Consider the following 21,640-nt stretch of genomic DNA (forward strand, 5'->3'; position numbering starts at 1 on the left):
TATGACAGAAGAGCAAATGGAAACCCTAGTGCAGAAACAAGAAGAGATGGAGCAGCAGGGAGAAGGGCAGCAGCCAGAAGAACAGCAACAACAGGAAGGACAAAGGCAGGAACAGCCTGTCCAGCAAGAGCAAACAGTGGAAGCCCCTAAATCCACTGAACAACCTGTGCCTCCAAGGCAAGAAACTTCAGCTGAGGCATCAATCCTCCAAACTCCACAAAAGGAGGATACAAGCAAGAAAAGGGACAGAGAGACTCCCCTTACAACATCAACAACTCATGGGGAGAAAAGACAGAGAATTAATCCCTTCTCAGAGGAAGAAATACCAATAGGACAGTCTTTTGGTATGATCCCACCCAGCAGGGAAGCATCAACAAGTTCCTTTCAACAGGAACATGATAGAGCAATGGGAGGAGAAGTGAGTTCCTCAAATCAGCAAAGAGAAGGTGGACCCAGCATCAAACAGTAGTTCATCGACATTAAGAGGAGAAATGAGCCCATTAAGATACAGCTATATAACCATCTATTAAACATGGCTCCCACCAATCAACAAAGACTCATGTCTGCATATGATGTGCAGGAAGGCAAAATGATCATGAGTCATTTTATGCCAACAGCAGTGCAGCCCCAATCTGCCTCTGACTACTTGAGGACTAACCTGGAAGTCCTAGCCAAGGATATCCACCCAATGGACAAGATAGAACTACATAAGCAAACGGGTGAGATGGTCTATGCTTCCTTGGCAGACCAAACATTGGATAACTACAGGCTACAAAATAGCCTTAACAATACAACCTCTCAGCTAGAGTTGGAGAGAGCATCATCCCAGGCAAAGGACAACAGAATAAGGTCCTTAGAGGACATCATCATAGAGATTGGGCATGATCCCAAAGATATCAAGGGCATACAAGAGATATTAAAATTGAGGGATGCAGACATGGCAGCCTTGAGGAGAAAGATCAAACTCCCAGCCACAATTCACCCTCAAACAGATGATGTTGCCTAGCAAAGACATGATCAAGAGGCCACAACCTTGTTGATATCTCTGTACAAGCAGCTAGTCCAAACTCAGGAAAAGCTGGGAGAATCGGAGGCTGCAAAAGCAGCACTGCAGGCAGCCTTGAAACAAAGAGAAGAAGGGAAAACCTCCAAGCCTCCTCCTGAAGTAATCAACCTTGAGGAAACTGCTCCAACTACTGCCCCTCCTCCTCAGCAAACAGAACCTATAGCACCAACTACATCGACAGCTGCACCAACAATAGAGCAGACTCATAGTCTGGATATGCAGAAACTTCAAAATGAAATTCAAGTCCTGGAAGCTCAAATGTTAGAGCTTAATCAAGCCAAAGAATCTTTGGCTAAAGTAAATGAAAGATATGACAAGAGCAAACAGAATGTGGCTGAGAAGGAAAGAGATATAAAAGCTCTCAAAAAGAGAATAACTGAGCTTGAGAAAGAGCTCACACTGGATAAGGTGACAGCAGAGCTCAAAACAGTCCTTTGGGCCAATATTGGCCAGTCCATTACTGATCAGTGGCAGTTCATTGAGACCATAGATGAACAGTCAGTACTCATTACAAAGGCAAATAGGGAAATACACAGAGCAAGAGCAAGCCTTGGCAACATGCCTGATGCTGCCAATAGAATGATCAACATATTGAATAACAGGACAAGCTCACAACTGGCCACCATGGGAATTGCTCACAGGACTGAGACAATCTCAATGGTTAAAAGGGTCCTGACATTAAGAAACCTGGTTGGAACATTGGAAAGGAGAACCCAAGACATGCAGACCGAAATCAACAAGTTCATGGACATGTTTCAGGTATTGCAAAACAGAGGCCTCCCCAGCCTACTAAGTAGTGTGGGAAGACTGCTTACCCATGAAAACTATGCTAAAAGGGTCAATGCCTTTGCTGCAAGTCAAATTGCAGGACAGCCCATCACTTCAGCAGAATCAGGGCCAGCATCAGGGCAGACTCTATATAATAGGGTGGAAAACCTGTTTTTCATTATGAACGAGATCAATCATCTGTTCGATGTGCCTCCAAATTTCTATAAATATACAGAAGCAGATGAAACCATAGAGGCAATTGTCAAGCACCAATTGCCCACACAGGAAGTCTGGAATAAACTGACACAGATAATATTATCAAGCCAGAACCTGTAATGTTATGTTTTGTCCAATTTATAAATGATCATACACAGGGAAAATTTTGGTAGATAAGCATACAGAGGAAAGATGAAAGGCTGAGCCAACTCAGCAGGGCTATTCGGTCACCACAGCAGCAAGAACAGTCACAGGTGGCAGGGCCGAGAAAATACAGCGCAACAAACGTAAAGGCACATTCTCCAGCATTAAAGCAAAGCGTTCCAACCGACTCAGTGACCTCCAAAGGTCAAAATATCCTCTGACAGACTTAAAGAGCAGTTATGTTGCATTCAAAGCTGCAATAACTTCTTTTCTACTTGTTTGTGCGAAGTAATGAAGATATTTCTCTCTCAGATGACTCAATGCCTGAGATATTTTGTATAATCATTTCTATAAAGTCCCCTTCGCATGAGTTTACAAGGGTTGTTGTTGATTTCCTTTCTATACTTCTGTTGCTGTATAACTCTCAGAGAAATAATACAAAAGGTGGATGGAATTTCCAAAGCTCTGTGTTCTTTGATGCATGATGGTGGTTGGCTGATTGTTACAGGATTCCTGCATGTTTCATAGCACAATAAGTCTTCTTTAACCTCTGTGTTATATGTTATCTAGTCTTTCATGTTCTTTAATGTTTCTGTGTTTTACTCTTAATGGCAAAGTAAAAGAATAGTTCCAGGATTTAATCGCAGATTACCCTGAACTCAATCTAAGCTGTTATAAATGTTTTCTTCAGATAGAGTAAATAAGGTGTAATTCTTAATTGCTACACTTTCAAGCGATATCTTTCACTGTGATAAATATTTTCAGGAATTCAAGTTTGCTCCTGAGGCATCTATCTCACTCCCACACCCCAGCTTAGTGAAAAATTCTTGAATGCTTTTCACTGGTTGTTCACATATCACCATCATAATCTAATTTTGTTATATGAAGTATTTAAATGGCCCTGTAATTTTAGTAAATCATCTCAAGGTTTCTAAACACTTGTAGCCACAGACTCCATTGCCCAATGAAATAAACTTATCTGCAGATTGCACACTTCAAGTACAGAAAGATATCCTTCAACCAAAATATAAACCAAAAACCTGAGCATAATAACTAGCCTAAAACACCCTCAAAACAGAGACAAATTATAAAGAGAGAGCCCTCTCTGATTACAGTTTGGCTAGGAACTGTGATCCAAAGATTGGTTAGTGGTTACCCCGGCCATATTCCCTTGGGAGTCATAGGGAACAACCTGGGTGTTAACATGGTTACCAACAACTTCAAGGGCAACCTTTGTTTGCCCCATATCAAAATTATCAACAACTGCAGGCGAATCCCTTTCAGAATTATCCGCAACCATATGGCGCTCCTGCAGGACCGTTTGGTAATCCATGGAGCGCTGGGGGGCAGAACCCTAATCCTTACGGACAAAACCCTATGGGGCCAAATCCGTCCGGACCAAGCCCATGGGGGCAACCGCGAGTTGGTTGGAACCCTGGTGCTCCATCCTACCAGCAGCCCCAGATGTCCTTCAACCCTCAGTTACCTTTCTTAGCAACTTTAGAGTTACCGGATGTGTCCAAACTGACCAATGATCCTATACTCCATAATCCGTATTGGCCTCTGGTTCCAACGAAAATTCCCGGTGACTGTCCAAAATTCGATGGTAAAGCTAATGAAGATCCTCAAGCTCATGTCATGACTTATCACCTGTGGTGTTCATCTAATTCATGGCTTGATGATTCAATTCGGCTTCGCCTTTTTCAGAGGACTCTCACTGGTTCTGCAGCTAAGTGGTATATTGAGCTCAATCGCGGATCCTTTCAGGATTTCAACTCGTTGGCTATGGCATTCCTCACGCATTTTCAGTTGCCCATTCGATATGAAACGAGCACACACCTCCTCACATCCTTAAGACAGACAACGGCTACGCATATCTCTAATCACATTCATGAATGGAGACGGTGTAGACGTATGATCAAATTTTGGATTCCCGACCAACTTCTTACCGATTGGTTTACGACTTCGTTCGTTCCTCCAATTGCTCGGGACATTGCCATGGGGGCGTGTGTCACTGAAGAGCAAGCTATCGCGCGCGCTCAGTACCTTGACTTGGTGTATTCTCAGTCAGGTACATTGTATGATTATTTGCCTGATGCCCCGAGACCAGGAACCTCCAAGCCCCCGCCAACACCAACTGTTGATAGGATTATTGGTTATGTTAGTTCATCCTCAAAGAAGACTTCCGCAAACCCTAGGAAGCAAAAATCTAATGCTTCGAATGAACCTCCTTCTCAGGTAATGCCAACTTCGAATATTACTTCCGAGGTCAATGCCGTCTAGTTCACCGCGGCAGACAAAGCCTCAAAAGCAAAGAAGAAAGGGAAGGCGAAGAGTAAGCCAGATCAACCTAAACAGGACTCCCCTAAACCTCCGCCCGAGGAGGGTGCCAAACGCAAACCCAAGTATCCTTGTCTTATTTGTGATGAAGATCACTATACTAAAGACTGCCCCCGGCGGCCTGAGGTTAGTCGCTTGTTGAAAGGTGCTCCCGGGATTCCTGCGGTGCTCAAAGAACCCTTTCCTTCGCAGCAAACTCAAATGGTGGCTGGAACGATACCTGTCAATATCAGTACTCAAACAAAAGATTATCCGTCAGCTGCCGGGAAAGAGCCTGAGGTCCCCCCCAGTGCTCCTCCGTTTAGTTCAAGCCCGCTCCATATCGAGAGACCTAGTACTGAAACGCCTATTCGACCCCCTCCAAAAGGAGTACTCCAGAAATCTTCTTACAACCCAAATGCCCGTGCTGCACAGCACTACAATATCGTTGAGGACTTAGCTCAGACCCCGTCGGCTATGTCCGCTTTAGAAGTTCTCCAGAGCTGCCCTTCTCAGAGGAAGTCCTTGCTATCCGCTATTGGTGACATAGACCCGGCCGACTCGGATTTAATAACTTTTGACTTGGAACGCCATACGCAGAGACTGCCTCCCCAAATCGCATTCCTCATACAAGTTATTATTGATAAAAAAATGATTCATCGTACAGTCATTGATGAAGGTGCTTCAACTTGCATCATGTTTGTTGCCTGTTGGAAAGCTATTGATCTCCGACGCTGAGCCAGTCTCCCACTACCTTGGAAGCTTTTGATGGAAGAGCATCCTGTCCTTATGGTATACTCCAACGTTTACCCATCTCTTTGGAAGGAAAGACGGTCGAGATGGAAGTTGAAGTTGTTGATGCTACACTTACCTACAACCTCCTTCTCGGACGTAGCTGGATATACGCGATGCAAGCTGTCGCTTCATCTTTCTTTCGTATCATTCGTTTCCCTCATCAAGGGAAGATCGTCACTGTAGACCAGCTGTCATTCTTAGCTTCCTCTTCTGAAGGCAACATCCCTTTTGTGGAGCATACCTCCAAATCAACTGAGAGTCTGGGTCACGGGCTTTTCAAAGATCCCGCCCTCATGGGTGTTTTTCCACTCCCACCTCCTAACGTCGCTTCCGTCAATATGATTTCTATTTGTTCTGATCCATGGATCCTCCCTCCCATTGACCAAGTAGATTCTTGGGGCGACCAGATGCCGTTGAGTCTTGCCGAGCTCAACTATGTCGAAATCATTGCTGCATCGGCTCCCTCTCCTGAACTTGCCGCTTCGAGCAAGGTTCTCCATTCGTTCGCTCCCTCCTCTAGGATTGTAGATGAGACTTCTTCGGATCCTTTAAAAGCAACATTCCCTTCCGATGAAGCCATTATTGAGGCTATGTCTCTCGAGGAACCTCCTTGGCATGATTCTCACCATCGTTCCTCGTTCCTACCTGCCCATCAGGATATGCTTACTTGTTTTGAGCGAGTTGCTCCTTGTCTCCCATTTCCAATCCTTCAGACACCTATCCAAGGTCATCAAGTGTTCTCTGAAGGACATATGGTGAACATTACGCAAACCCAACCCATCGACATCTCTGTCAAACCAGGGATTGTCGAGCATCTTCACATTGGAGTCACTTGTACTCCAGAGGAGATTCAACTTTATTCCAATCTTTTTCGCGAATTTCGTGACGTTTTTGCATGGTCCTATGAAGAAATGCCCGGCATTGATCCTAGCATAGTGGTGCATGAGATAATCACGTACCCAGGTGCTAAGCCTGTTCGTCAACATTTACGTCCAGTACACCCCCGAAACGCTGCGGCTATTAAGGCTGAAGTAGAGAAGCTTCTTAAAGCTGGTTTTATTTATCCTATACCGCTCACAGATTGGGTTTCCAATATCGTACCTGTGACTAAAAAACAGGGTACAATCCGTGTTTGTGTCAATTATCGTGATATTAATCGAGCCCGTCCTAAAGATAATTTCCCCACACCATTCATTGATCAAATTATTGACGAGTGTGCCGGGAGCGAAATGTACTCTTTTATGGACGGTTTTTCTGGATACAACCAGATCAATATTGCTCCCGCGGATCAACACAAGGCCGCCTTTATCTGTCCATGGGGCACTTTTGCCTATAAGAAGCTCCCTTTCGGTCTCAAAAATGCCGGTGCTACCTTCCAACGTGCAATGTCCTATGCTTTTCATGACATTCGACACATTGTACATCCTTACCTGGATGATCTTCCAGCTCATTCAGCTAAACGTCAGGACCACCCTACTCACCTTCGCGAGATTTTTCTTCGCTGTCGACACTACCGAATTAGACTTAATCCTCACAAGTGTGTCTTCTGCGTTGAATCTGGCCAACTTCTCGGGTTTGTCGTCTCCCGAGAGGGCATCCGTTTGGATCCCCTTAAAGTCGAGGCCATAGTGGATCTTCCCCCCCCTGCTTCTTTGCCCCAATTGCAAAGCTTGCAGGGTAAAGCAAATTTTCTACGACGTTTCGTTCCAAACTATGCCGAGGTGGCTAAAGGTTTTACACGATTACTAAAGCGAGATGTCCCTTTTCATTGGGATACCATTGCTCAGGAATCTTTTGAGCATCTCAAGGGTCTCCTTGTTTATGCTCCATTGCTTCGTCCTCCGAACTATCATCGTGATTACACCCTGTATTTAGCTGCCGTCGATACCACTATCGGCATGGTTCTTGTTCAAACTGACGATGATGACATTGATCATGTTATCTATTATCTCAGCCACAATCTTTTAGATACAGAAACTCGATATGCTTATGTCGAGAAGTTGGCTTTGGCCATCGTTTGTGCTGTCCAACACTTCCGTCATTATACATCGTCTTCGATCATAGGTTTAAAACACCTTATGATCGGCAAAATGATAGTACAAAAAGTCAAAATGTCACATGTGACTACAAAAGTGACTAGTCAATCACTGGTGGTGCTCTCTGTATGACACCACTGCGCGGGCTACCTTACGCAAAAATCTCCTAAACGGTCCAGGGACCGCGACTACGAAGCGCTGAAGCCTGATAGGAATGTCGTCCATAGTAGTCTCAGGTATATCTGCCGTGAGACGCTCTAGATCATGCTCCAACTCAGCTAGTACTTCTGCTGTCGCGTCCTGTGGGACCGGTACCGGTGCAGCTGGATGTAGTCTATCAAAAGGCCGGAGGTTGGCTGGACGCTGTGGACCAACATCTGCATTTTGAAAATTTTACTGTTAGTTTTGAGACGATATATATGAAAAATAAAAAAAATACATAATTAGAAAACTTGTGAAAATAAAAGTACCTCTGTCGTCCCATTGTTCTCCCTGTGGAAGAACCATGTCCGGATCACCTCTGAAATCCATTCCGGCATAAGGAAAGTCCTGTATCGAAAAAACCTGGTCCTCTAACCAGTGAAAGTAACTATCTGAGAATCGAACTACTGTCGCGCCCTCGTCAGGATGCCGGGCCATCACCGCAACCCATCGTATCAGCTTTGGCTGCCGAGGACCCAAGATATCAACAGTGAGTTGCTGAGGGATCAACATTGGAACTCTCTCCAAGGCAAAGCTCACGACTATAGGCCCATATCCAAAAGTCTTTAGTCGTCCGTTCTTTGCCTTGGTCAGTTGGCTCTTCATATGAGCCGACACAGCTTCACACCAGTTGAAAATGGTGCCTTGGTAACAGTCAATTGCCATCCGCATTTGGGATCCGGAAGCAATGTGTAAAGCGGCCGCGCCGCAAATTCTGGTAACCGTGAACGCTATGACTTTGAGTTCCGGTAAAGTGATGTGTTTTATCTCTATGCCTTTTGAATGGTGAGCCCCACGTGTGCACCAATCCTCGCGGAGACTATCAAGGGATTGGCCACCCGGCCTAGTCCCCGCAAGACTGAGTTGCTCACCTCTGTTCGGCAAGCCAGTGAGAAAGTATACATCCGAGGGCTCTATCTCGAGCTGGTGCCCTCCTATGTAAAAGCATTGTTCTTGAACGTTCCATCGCTCAACCAGCCATTCCAAGAATCTTACCTGGCCCCTCATGCCCGGTATGGTCCAATATTTGTATAATCCGCATGCTCTTAGGGCATCCAGAGAAGGTTGGTGATTTATTGCAGCTTCATCTTCCTCTACATGCTCTCTTTCTCTCCAGTCTAACATGATTAATGCCCTGCATATCAAAAATAGCAATTAGAAATTGATTTGGGAATTTTTGGTGGTTTTTTGAGAGAGTTGGGGTTTTGAAATGCGCACTTCTCGGAAGACGCACCCCGGCTTTGTAGCACAGGGCGCCCGGACGCAGCTGGCCTGAAGGCGGGCTGCGTCTTCCGACCGTTTTCCCGTATGAGAAAAAGTCGGGGGACGCGGGTCACCCGAAGGGCACCTGCGTCCGCCGAGAGGCGCATTCCAAAACCAAAACCCCCTCAAAAAATGAAACTAAGACCTAAAAATTAATTCTAAACAGATAGAAATGCAGAGTAGGATGTGTAAAATACCTGGATGAGACGGCGTTCGATTCCGACGGTCAGATTTTCCGCAGCAACCACGGGAAGTTTCTTGTCAAAAGCTCCTTTTTCAACCTCCAAAGTCAAACGGTAAAAATGACATGGTAAAAGGTCTTTTTATAGGTTTTTTGGATGAATTAGTTCATTTTTTACCATGAAAAGATGTTTTTGAATGTATTTTTGCCTATTTTAAACAGGTATGAGTAATGTGTCGCTTTTGTGCAGGACAAAGGGATTTCGAGGGAAATTGTAATTTTTTCACAAACAAAATATCAGAGTCATCTTTTAAGCCCTTTTCTGACTCCTAAAACATGAAAAGATCGCCGAGCGTTTCTTTTACACTCGTTAAAATGGAATTAAAAGACGGTCCCCTTTTAGCTCTTTTCTGACCGTAAAATCAAGAAAAGATTGCCGGGTTTTTGTCGTTTCAAACTCGATAAGGAAATAAAACGACGTGTCCTTGATCGCTTTTTACTTTTCAGGTCGACGACACTATTATGAAAGTACTCCTTGGTCGCAAGATCAAGCGGTTCCCCCAGGTATTATTTTATACTTTTTCGGGCTTGAGGGACACAAATATACGAAAAAGTTCAACGTGGAGTCTCCTTTTGTTTTTTCAGACTCTCTAAAATTGAAAAACGCCGAGTTTATCCTATACTGGACTCGTTAAACTTTTACAGTAAAGGACCTGTTCAATTACAAACAGGAACGAACCACTCCTTCCTAGGGTTCGAATTTAAACTAGGTTGGACTCGTCCGAAGGATGAGCTTATAATCAAGCATATGTTATCCTCCTCAAGCTTGTTAAAAATAAAGAGGTACTTGCCAGAAATGGTGGGGGAAAAGAGAGAAGAATGAACCTGTTTGTCACCTTTTGTCTCAAAAGAAACTTTATTACCACTCTTGAACACGACACTTTTCATTCACCTGGGTTGGGAAATCTTTTACCTCACAGTTGACCAAACCACTTTGAAAGTCTTTAACCGGGTTCCGGGGTTTAACTTTGAGTTATTCGTCACCAAGCCATCTGTCGTGTCGTTATGTGTTCAAGAGGTCTGCAAGCAAAAACTTTCATCTGCAAAATACTTGTCATCCATTTGACCATCCCTGAGTCAGTCCTTACAGCAACATTTCTTCAACTTGAACAATGATTTCGTGTTGTGGGCTTGCCTGCAACGGGTCGCTTTCTATCGACATCGACACATTATCTAGAAAGATGACTTAGGAATCGACAGTACCTTGAAGTCTGCATGCATCAATGGCAGGTTTCTCGCCTTTGACGTCAGTTTACATCATTGACTTTCGATCAAAGGATTCCGTGAAGTGTTCGACATCAAAACATCTATTCACATTTCACGGGTTGTACTTGGTACTTTGAGAACCTTTGACATTACTGGTGGTTTCTCTCACGCTTGTTAACAATTTACATCATCGATTGGTAATCAAGTGGTTTCTAACATGTTCGACATCGAATCATTTAATCACATGGCTAGAATCGTACCAATTCGGGAAGTAGAAGTGAAGACCCTGGATCTAGTTTCTACCATCCAGGCTGCGAGGAGTTTTGTATTCATTATCTATGTAGACTAATCATAAACAGATGGCTGCGTCCATACTGTGTCTACAAAAGTCTATAAAAAATGATGTACTGCAAGATCATTCCTGTATCAGAATAGTTAGTCCATTAGTTAAAGTTTTGAATCTGAGTATGGGAATGCCTACCTCAGTGATGATATAATCTTATCCATGTATTTTGTGTTGAAAATTGCAGGTTCCAACCAGGCCATCCACAAGACAATCCTTGAAATGATAAAGCGCTTCACCCTTCCTAGAATTACAAAACCCTAAATCTATTCCAGGCTTCGCACTTTAGGGGCAATCTGTTACACTAAAAAATGTCACCATGACCACTTACAGTTAGTATGGCTCAAATCAACAGTCATGCTACCCTCTTAGGCAAAGTCTTATGCCTCTGTTATCCATCTCAAACTCAAAGAAGAGAGAAAGTCTTGTCAAAAATATGTTTATCTCTGGGGTCGCAGGTTCTCTCTAGCCTTACCTGCGGGGACGCGGACCATGTTCACAAAAGGTGCGTCCTTGGACGCTCTGTATGTTAAGGGACAGGTGCGTCCTTCTGTAAAAGGCAAAATGCGCGAGTTTCATCTTAAAAAAGTTACTTGTGGTTACTTCTAGAACTTTCTAGAGGTCGGTTTGATGATTTGGATGCGCCTCCAGTTGGTTCATGTATCTCTATTAAGGGGGAACTTATCCCATCAATAAGGGAGCTATCCCACCCAAAGAGGGGGATTATCCCATTGATGGTGGACCTGAATAACCTCTTTACAGCACTATAAATAAAGACATTGAGCCAGAGGGAGGAGAGGTTGAAGCTATACATTTTCTTTGGGTAAATGCTGCAGGAATTAGGACTCCCATTTAGAACCTTGTGAGGAGAGATTGTCTTTGCTTGATTCTACTTGGAAGTGGGTGAGCTTTGTCAAAGTAGAGGAAAACCCTTGATGGACCCTGGGAGGAACTTGCACAACACCAAGGCCAGGTTGTAAGAGTTTCTTTGTTTCGTTATTAATACAAACTGGTTTATTTTTCTCAATAGCTTGTGTTAATGAGTTATTTCATGTGTTCCTTGGTCTGCATGTTAAATATATGTTTTATTATATGAAATGCAAGTGCTTGGTAATTGTTTGATTGTTTGTGGTTGCAGGAATTGACTTGAAGGAGGAGCTCATCCGGATTGGCAAGGACGGACTACAACAACCGCGTTTTGGAATAAGGTAAGCCTAAACACTTGTAGTTTTCATGTGTTAAAAGATATATTTAGAGAAAGATCACTCCATTTTGTCTTGTTTGTCGCTAGAGAGTTTAGACTCCTAGGGAGGTCAGTTGTGTCCGCACAAACGACTTTTTCCGCCACGACAAATTGGCGACTCCGCTGGGGAATCCATTAATGAGAGAGTCTTTTCCATTGTGTGAACTTTGCTATGAGAAAATCATTTTTATTTTCTGGTTTTTGACTGTGAGAATTAGTATTTGGGTGGCTTAGCTTTAGATCTGGTTAGTCTTGGTTTTTCTTAACTTTTCCCGAAGGACGCACCCTTTGAGTACTGCACAGTGCGTCTTTGGACGCGCTGTTGCCGTTTGCACAGAGCGGGGCCGCACCTGTGACAACGGGTTGCCTGCGTCTTCCTGTAAAATTTAGGAAAATTCCATTTTTTGCTTTAATTGCTTTTAGATTTTGATTTTTCCTTGTGTTTTCTGCCCAGATCCTTTAGTACCCTGTCAGAAATTTTCACCTGAACTGGTTTTGTGAGCTTTGAGTGTTTTAGTGGTTTTCAACGAAGTTTAGGCCTAGGGTTTGATTTTTACATAGGTCCTGTAGTGACTTTGACGGTAGAAAGTTGTCCAACCTTAGATCTCTCTGGTTTGTCAGCCTTCTTAGAAGTCGGGCCTGTCGTAAAGTCTTCTTGTGTGAGCAGCTTGCCATTTAAGTTGTTTTGGGTCAAATTTCGAATTACTTGTTTATAAAGTGTTGATTTTCATTTTACAAAAGAACAAAAAGATTAGAGTTTTGTTTTGACTAGTTTTTGGTTCTGCAATAAGCTAGTCCTTGATTTGATTGTGATCAAGTAAAACACCTTAGAATAATCATTGTTAGTTTTGGCCTCGTTAAGATTGCTTAGAGTAAATTTACCTTTTAGTTTGCTTATGAGTGCATTTTCATAGATTTTAAGAGTTGTTAAGATTGATTTTTGTTACCTTAGATTTATTTGCTTTATTAAAAGAAAAATACAAAAACATCTTCTTTAAAAAGTCTTGTTTCAAGTAGCTTTTTGTTTTTGAAAGAGAAAAAGAGTTTTTTCGTGCATGTAAAGAGCGGTCATGTTTTTTATGCTTGGAAAAGACAAACGAATTGTTTCTTTGATTGTCTTTAATTAAGAAGTTGCTTTTATAAAGATTGCATTCTCTCAACTTTTTAGTTAAGCAATTCATCGAAAAAGTAAAGTAGTGGGTAAATCATCCTAGGTGCATTTTGTAGTGGTTTCGAGTCGAGTCAACACACCACTGGTTTCACTTCCATCACCTTTTGACTTAAGAAACAACCTTAAAAGTAACGCTTAAATTAAAATCAATCTAGTAATCTTTATTTTTCTAGGGCTCTGAAACACCAACATAGCTTAGGCTAGGGTCTTGGAGTAGGTGAGTACTTAACTCTCCAAGACTACAAAACCAAACAGATAGTTTATCTTGAGTAGATTAAATCCAATTGTTTCAGTTATACTCTGGGAAAGCTCCTCTTAAAGGAGAAGCACGAGCTCGTGTCCGAACCAGTGAGGGGATCATTCCTCCCTCGTTGGGAACGACGCCAGACAGTACGTATTACAAACGGTAAACCTCGGATTAACCATTGTCGAGGAGCCAGGGGTCACTTATCGGTAAACCTTGGATTGTTGTCAAGGAGCCGGTAAGGGGATTGGAGCTTGCTACTCTGCCCTTGCGTGCTGTCGGAGTTTAGACTGTTCCCCCAGGTGTAATTGTTGTGATTGGTAACTTTAGTGACCATAATCTTTAGGGTTCTACCGAGGTGACGGTGGAGGGAAGGTCCCACTGTACCTGGAGCAGACGTCGGTTATACTCACTTGGATTTTCCGGGGGGTTCACTTCACTTCGAGACGGTTAAAGTGGAGGAACTTGTGCCGGTCTATTCATTAAGCAGGTTGCCGGGGTAACTGTTCCACCCGCCATTTCTGTACTGAATCCTGCGAGGTTGGGCCTAATCACCAACTAGCGCTTTTGGTCCGGAAGACTACTGTTTGTGTGTGGTTTGACGCTCTAGATTATTTAGGCGTGTGCTTCAAATTTGTTTGCTTCTTTAGAAAACTTTAGGTGGTTTGATTTGAAATTTTTACTTTGTTTTCATGTGTTGTAGTTAAAAATCTTTAATTGTGGCGGAATTACTGAGACAGTCCCGTAGACTTCGGGGCCAGTCTCCTGAAGTTGTTTCTGTGGCCGAATTGTTGAGAAGATCCCGTAGACTTAGGGGATCCCCTCCTCGAGACGACCCGGGTAATTTAGAAGGGTTAAAGGTCCTTGTAACTCCTCTTAGTGACAGTAGAGTAGGTTCACCTGAAGAAGGAGAATCTTCCTTGGTAGTCCATCCAGATTACCAAAGTTTAGAAACAGGTTACAATCCCGAAACTGTTACAGTTTCCGAGCTTGCTGGTAGTTTTTCATCTGCCAGTGAAACAGGCGAAGAACCTGAAATTTCCGAACCTGTTACTCCAACTTCTAGTGTCCCTGATTCACCGAGAATAGAAAGAATTATCACCGAAAATCTACCTTCTGGTTTGATTGCTATAGAAGAACTTGCTCCAGAAGAAGATATAGGTGTCTCTCACCTTGAAGGTCAACTAACTATTGATCTAAGAGAGCGTGAATCCATCTTTTACAGTCCTCCTAGAAGTACTTCTTGGTACCTTGCGTTAACCAATTTTTTAGACAACTCAGTCGGTTTTTCCACACCTCGTACTCCTTTTCCACCCGGAGGTATTCATACTCCCGTAAATATGTCTGGTCAGTCGTCCGTGTTTACACAAAGTCCTGAATCTTTTTTACACGACGGTTCTTCTGTTCCCACTGGGTATCAGTCACTTTCTGGTACCTTTGCGGGGGCATCTCCTCAACCCATTGATCATGGGTTATTTGCTGGAAACAGTGGTAATATACCATTGGGTGTAGGAGACATTTACATGATGTCAGGTTCAGTTCCCGTTTCCCAACCTCAAGGTGGCCAATTACCGCCTGGGGGGCAACCGCAGTTAACGCCTGGGGGGCAACCTCAAGGTACACAACTTGTGTCTGGGGGGCAACCTCAAAGTCAGTATGTACCTATGGCGCAATACTTACCTCAAGGTCAACCTCAGCCTCAATATGTACCCCAAGGTCAACCTCAGTATCAATATCAACCTCAAGGATGGCAACCTCAAGGGTATCAACCCCAAAGTTATCAACCTCAAGGGTACCAACCTCAAGGTCAAGGTCAACCCCAGTATCAGTATTTACCTCAAGGTTATCAACCCCAAGGTCAATACTCAAGTCAAGGTTATCAACCGCCTCAAGGTCACTCATATGTTCCAAGTATGGGAACTGCACCTTACAATTATCAATCCTACCCTCAATCTGGTTATGGATCTCAGTACCCTCAACCTGTTACGGGTCAGTACCCTGGAATGTTAGTATGGGATCCCTCACAGGGTCAACAGGTGTTGCAGCCAAGTGTACAGATGCTTCCTCAAGCTGGACAACCCGTAGTTTCTGGTCCAACCCAGCAACCGCAACCTGTCCAGCCCAATGTTCAAGCTTCTGTAGCTTCGGTAGTTACTCAGCCGGCAATTGCACCTAGTACTCCATCTCAAACGGCTGCTGCAACTACCGCTACATCTACCATACTTACTTCTGGAGTATCGACGGCTCCAGTTTCTACTGTCCCTGTTACCGCACCTCAGACATCTTTACCGTTGTCTGGATCTACGATTCAAACCACGGTCCAGATGCCTGTAGGTCAGCCTGGTATAAGTACGGTTGTGACTACTCAACCTCAATTTGTTCAACCTCCGTACCAGGGACAGTACCAACCTGGGCAAGCTGTCCAACAACCGGTTTACCAGTATCAACCGTATCCTGGGTACACTTATCAACAACCTCAACAACCCCAGTACGGTCCGGTTAATCCTGGTTTTCCAGGAGGATATAATATCCCAAATGCGACTCCTGTTCCTAGTTATCCTGGATATCCTCCTCCTGGGGCTGGTATTGTGACCCAGAGTTTTAGAGATCCTAACCGGCAGTTACCGTTTATTGCAACTTTAGATTTACCCGACTTGACGCGCCTAACGAACGATCCAATTCAATATCTTCAGTTCTGGCCGCCAATGCCAAATAAGTTGCCCAGTGATATACCCAAGTTCGAAGGTAAGTCTGGAGAGGATCCGTCCAATCATGTGATGACTTACCACCTCTGGTGTGCTTCGAATTCTATCTCAGATGATTCTATCCGCTTACGTCTTTTCCAGCGTACACTCATTGGTCTCGCGGCCAAGTGGTACATTGAGTTACCACGGGCCTCTTTTTACAACTTTAGCCAGTTAGCTACCTCGTTCTTAACTCACTTTCAGTTGCCGGTCAGATACGATAACGGCACGGAGTTATTAACTTCACTAAAACAATCGACGTCCACGTATATTTCTGATCACATTCATGAGTGGAGACGTCGAAGGAGATTAGTGAAAGTTTTTATCCCGGACCAAATCTTAGCTGAATGGTTTGTCAAATCATTATTACCGAAGATTACTGAAGATGTCGCTAAGGCCGGAGTAGTTACTGAGGAGCAAGTCATTGCTCAGGCACAATACCTTGACTTAGTTTACACTCAGTCGGGTACGTTACACGAGAAGATTCCGGATCTTCCAAAGTCGAATCAAATCGCTGCTGCTCCTTCGGGATCTCATGCCGCTGATGGTATGATTGGTATCGTGACTACGAAGAGTAAGAAGAAGTCTTCCAAGGCCTCCAATACTCCAATTATCACTTTGCCTGATTCTCCGACAGGAGAGTCTTCTCCTCCCGAACTTACCGCCGACATTCATGCTGTAGAGTCATCTACGGCCAAATCAAAAAACGGTGGAAAGAAGAAAGGAAAGAAGAAGGCTAAAGCAGACAAGGCTCCAAAGGAGAAAACTGAAAAGTCGGAAACCAATGACGAAAAACGCAAACCTCGATATCCTTGTCTTATTTGTGAAGAGGATCATTTTACGAGAGATTGCCCTCATCGGGCCGAGGTTGTAAAAATAGTCAAAGGTTCTCCCACTCCTGCTGTGTTAAAGAATCCATTTCCGGAGCAGGAGAATAAAATGATAGGTTCTTCTTCGCATGCCAGTGAAGAACCCATTTTGATGATGTCTCATGTGAGGATTGCGACTCGATCGCAAGATTATGGTAGTAAGGCTCCTGTTGATGGCAAGGAAGCAGAATCTTCTCACTCTAACCCATCAACCTCAGCTCCTGGTTCCGATCCACTACAGATCGAAAAACCTAACCCAGACTTAGTGATTAAGCCGCCCGCCAAGGGTGTACTTCGAAGGTCTGCTTTCAATCCACATGCGAGAGCAGCCCAGAATTACAACATTGTTGAGGACTTAGCTGTTTCACCTTCAGCAATGTCGGCACTCGAAGTGCTGCAATCATGCCCAGCACAACGGAAATTGCTTTTGTCGGCTATCGGAGCTGTCGATGTTCAGGACCCGAACCTAATGATCTTTGATCTAGAAAATAGTACACCACGTCTCCCCCATCAAATGGCTTTCCAAATTCCAGTGATAGTAAAAAACAGGCCTATTCATCGGACTGTGATTGATGAGGGAGCTTCTACGTGTATTATGTCGATTCAATGTTGGAGATCGCTTGGTTCTCCTTCGTTGAACCAATCCCCCACCATCCTTAAGGCCTTTGATGGCCGTGGGTTCCGTCCGTTTGGTATTCTACAAGAATTGCCTATAGGGGTTGAAGGTAAAACCGTTAGTCTGGATGTGGAAGTGGTTGATGCCCCTCTAGACTACAACCTTCTTTTGGGTCGAAGTTGGTCATATGCTATGACAGCGGTCGTTTCATCGGTCTTCAGAGTAATTAAGTTTCCACATAACGGTAAGATCGTGACTATTGATCAGCTGACATACTTTTCATCCGACCCAGCCTCTTCAGAGAGTATCCAGCATGTTGGTAAAACGACAATCCCTTATAGGGACGTTGGTGTAGGTTTAGTTAAGGATTCCGGTTTACTGGGAACTTTTCCTCTCCCTCCACTCAGCGCAGATCCTTCGTTTGCAACCATTCATATGATTACATCAGAAAACATTATTTATGATGATCCTTGGTTCGTCCCATCTGACTCTGAGATAGACTCACTCGGTGATGTTATGCCTTTGAGTCCATATGAAATTGCTTATGAAGCTCTCATGTCTTTTACTGACTTTCATTCAACCGAGGTCGACCAAATGAATGTGGTCAGTGAAGAGTCACTTTTCACCTCACCCTTAGAACGGATAACGTTTCCCGAAGTCGTGTCATCTGACGAACAACTTCGCGAAATCCTAAGTGTAGACGATCTACCATGGGAAGATCTCCATCACAGATCTTCGTTTTTACCTAAGGATGATGCATTTGAAAATGATTTTTCATCTATCTTTACCGCTGAATATGTCAAAGACGCTCAGGATCCAACGAAACATTCTGATTCAGAGCTGAATTTAGGGAATATTTCTCGTACTATTCCCATTGATATTTCAGTGAAGCCCGGAATCGAGGAAAACATTCATATAGGTGCCGCATGTACTGAAGAAGAAATCCAAACTTACAAGGCCCTATTCCAAGAATTCCGCGACGTGTTTGCCTGGTCTTACGAGGAAATGCCGGGAATTGATCCTGCCATTGTTATTCATGAAATAAAGACCTACCCGGATGCTAAACCCGTCCGGCAACGGTTGCGTCAAATTCACCCTCGAAAAGCGGCTGCGATTAAAGCAGAAGTCGAAAAGCTGTTGAAAGCAGGTTTCATTTATCCGATCCCGTTAACGGATTGGGTATCGAATATTGTTCCGGTCAACAAGAAACAAGGAACAATAAGAATCTGTATCGACTATAGGGATATAAATCGAGCTTGTCCAAAAGACAACTATCCTACGCCTTATATCGATCAAATTATTGATGATTGTGCCGGAAGTGAAATGTTTTCCTTCATGGATGGTTTTTCGGGCTATAATCAAATCAATATTCTACCTGCCGACCAACCAAAAACGGCATTCATTTGTCCATGGGGGACATTTGCTTATTGCAAGTTACCTTTTGGGCTTAAGAATGCCGGGGCCACTTTTCAACGGGCGATGTCTTATGCATTTCATGATATCAAGCACATTGTGCAACCCTATCTCGATGATTTGCCTGCTCATTCTTTACATCGAGCTGATCACCTTGTCCACCTACGAGCAATCTTTATGAGGTGTAGGCATTATCGAATTCGGTTGAATCCCCACAAGTGTGTTTTCTGTATAGAAACAGGTCGATTGCTGGGATTTGTTGTTTCAAAAGCCGGCATTCGCGTCGATCCCTCGAAAGTCGAGGCTATCATCAAATTGCCTCCTCCTTCGAGTTTGCGCCAACTCCAAAGTTTGCAAGGGAAAGCGAACTTTTTACGCCGATTCATCCCAAACTACGCCGAGGTCACTAAAGGTTTTACACGGTTGTTGAAACAGAATGCACAATTCTTTTGGGACGAGATTGCCCAACAATCTTTTGATGCACTTAAACACGCGTTGACCCATGCACCGTTATTGCATCCTCCCAACTACAACCAAGACTACTTCTTATACCTCGCAGCTTCGCATTCCACCATTGGAATGGTGTTAGTTCAAGAAGATGAATTCGGAGCGGAGCATGTGATATATTATCTTAGTAGGACCTTGAATCCAACTGAGCTAAAATATTCGCATGTGGAGAAATTGGCCCTGGCAGCCGTTCAAGCTGTCCAGCGTTTCCGTCACTACATTCTTCTCCGCAAAACTACAGTTATTTCGGATTGCAACCCTATGATTTATATTTTGACAAAACAACTGCTAGGGGGCAAGTACTCTAAATGGATTGTTATCCTGCAAGAGTTCGACTTGGAGTTCGAGAAGTCCAAGTCTAAGAAATCCTTAGTTTTTGCGGAATTGATGTGTGATTTCCCGAGTGCTGACACAGAGACTGTGGCAGAGGAGTCCATTGCGGACGAATCTTTGTTTCTTATCAGTACTGTAGATCCGTGGTACGGGGATATAATCATTTATCTCCAAACCCAAACCTTTCGGCCTGAAGCTTCCAAAGCGGAACGTCGAAAAATTCGGTTTCAATCCCAGCCATACAAAATTATTGGAGATACACTTTATCGCCGGGGGGCAGACTTAGTTTTTCGACGTTGTTTAACTCACGAAGAGGCTGAGAGGGTTTTGAATGATTGTCACTCTGGAGCATGTGGCGGTCATATGTCTGGGTATGCCACAGCTCAGAAGGTGTTGCGCGCTGGTTATTTCTGGCCGTCTATGTTTAAAGATTGTATCATTGCAGTCAGGAAGTGCCACAACTGTCAAGTGTTTGATCGCAAGATGCGCGCTCCACCTGCTCCTCTCCACCCTATAATTGCCGTTGGTCCATTCGCCAAATGGGGTATCGACTTTATTACTTGTAACCCTCACTCGGCCGGGGGGCATGCGTATATCATCCTTGCGGTTGATTATTTTACTAAGTGGGCCGAGGCGATGCCTACATTCGACGCAAGCGGCAAAACAGCTGCAGTTTTCGTATTCAATCATATCATAACTAGGTTTGGTGTCCCACAAGCAATCATTACTGACCATGGGAGCCATTTTCGAAATGTCATGATGACTGAGCTTACAAGCCAGCTTGGTTTGCGCCACGATAGCTCTACTCCTTATTATCCGCAAGCCAACGGTTTGGTTGAGTCTATCAACAAAGTTCTAGTTACCATGATCCGACGAACCATTGGTGTTCATCGGTCGAATTGGCACAACATGTTATTTTCAGCGCTATGGGCATACCGAACCTCAGTGAAAAATTCAACAGGGTTCACTCCTTTCCAGCTAGTTTATGGCTTAGAAGCTGTGTTACCCATTGAATGCGAAATCCCATCACTTCAAATGGCTGTCGAATTACTTCCAGCTACTTCCGAAGAGGAGACACGTTTATTGTACTTGGCTAAATTAGATGAGACTCGACGTGACGCTACATTGGCAATCGAGACTCACGCGAAACGAATGAAAGCTCAGTATGATAGAAATGTAACCCCTCGAAGTTTTTCGGAAGGAGACCTAGTACTATTATATGATCAAGCTAACGATAAGCTAGGTGCCGGAAAATTCGTTCCCATGTGGCATGGGCCCTACATTGTAAAGCGAAAGCTAGCAAAAGGGGCTTATGAGCTAGTTGACTTTGATGGGGACTCTTTGGGTAAACCCAGAAATGGACTTTACCTAAAGAGGTATTATGCTTAAATGAAGGGAATGGAGAAATTTTTAGATAGGTTAGATTTTCTTTCTAGCTAGCAAGTGTGTTAGTTTAGTCAGTGTGCTTAGCTTAGAGAGTGTGGTTTTTCGTCGTTATTCTGGCTTATCTTGGTTTTACTCTTGATATTGCAGATGTCGACGCCTCTCCAAACATACATTGGATTTGCTGATGGTGCTTGTCGTAGTACACGGAACATCTCTTCCGCAGCTTGGGTTATCTATTCGCCCTCTGACGAGTTAGTTTCTATGCATGGGGTAAGCCTCGGTCAAACAACGAACAACATTGCAGAATACAATGCAGTGATTGAATTATTATCCGAATCTATTTCATTTGGAATTCGACGTTTGACAGTGAGGTTAGATTCTGAACTTGTTGTATTACAGCTTAATAGAGTTTATGCCATTAGGAATCCTGTGTTATTAAGGTTGTTTTTGAGAGTGCGTCTCTTGGAACGTGAATTTGATTACATTGAATATCAACATATTCCAAGGTCTTTGAAT

This window comes from Pinus tabuliformis, chromosome 3_2 (genome assembly GCF_031772625.1).
Source record: "Pinus tabuliformis cultivar Carrire ecotype Pingquan chromosome 3_2, CPIR1, whole genome shotgun sequence".
NCBI classification, from domain to species: Eukaryota; Viridiplantae; Streptophyta; class Pinopsida; order Pinales; family Pinaceae; genus Pinus; species Pinus tabuliformis.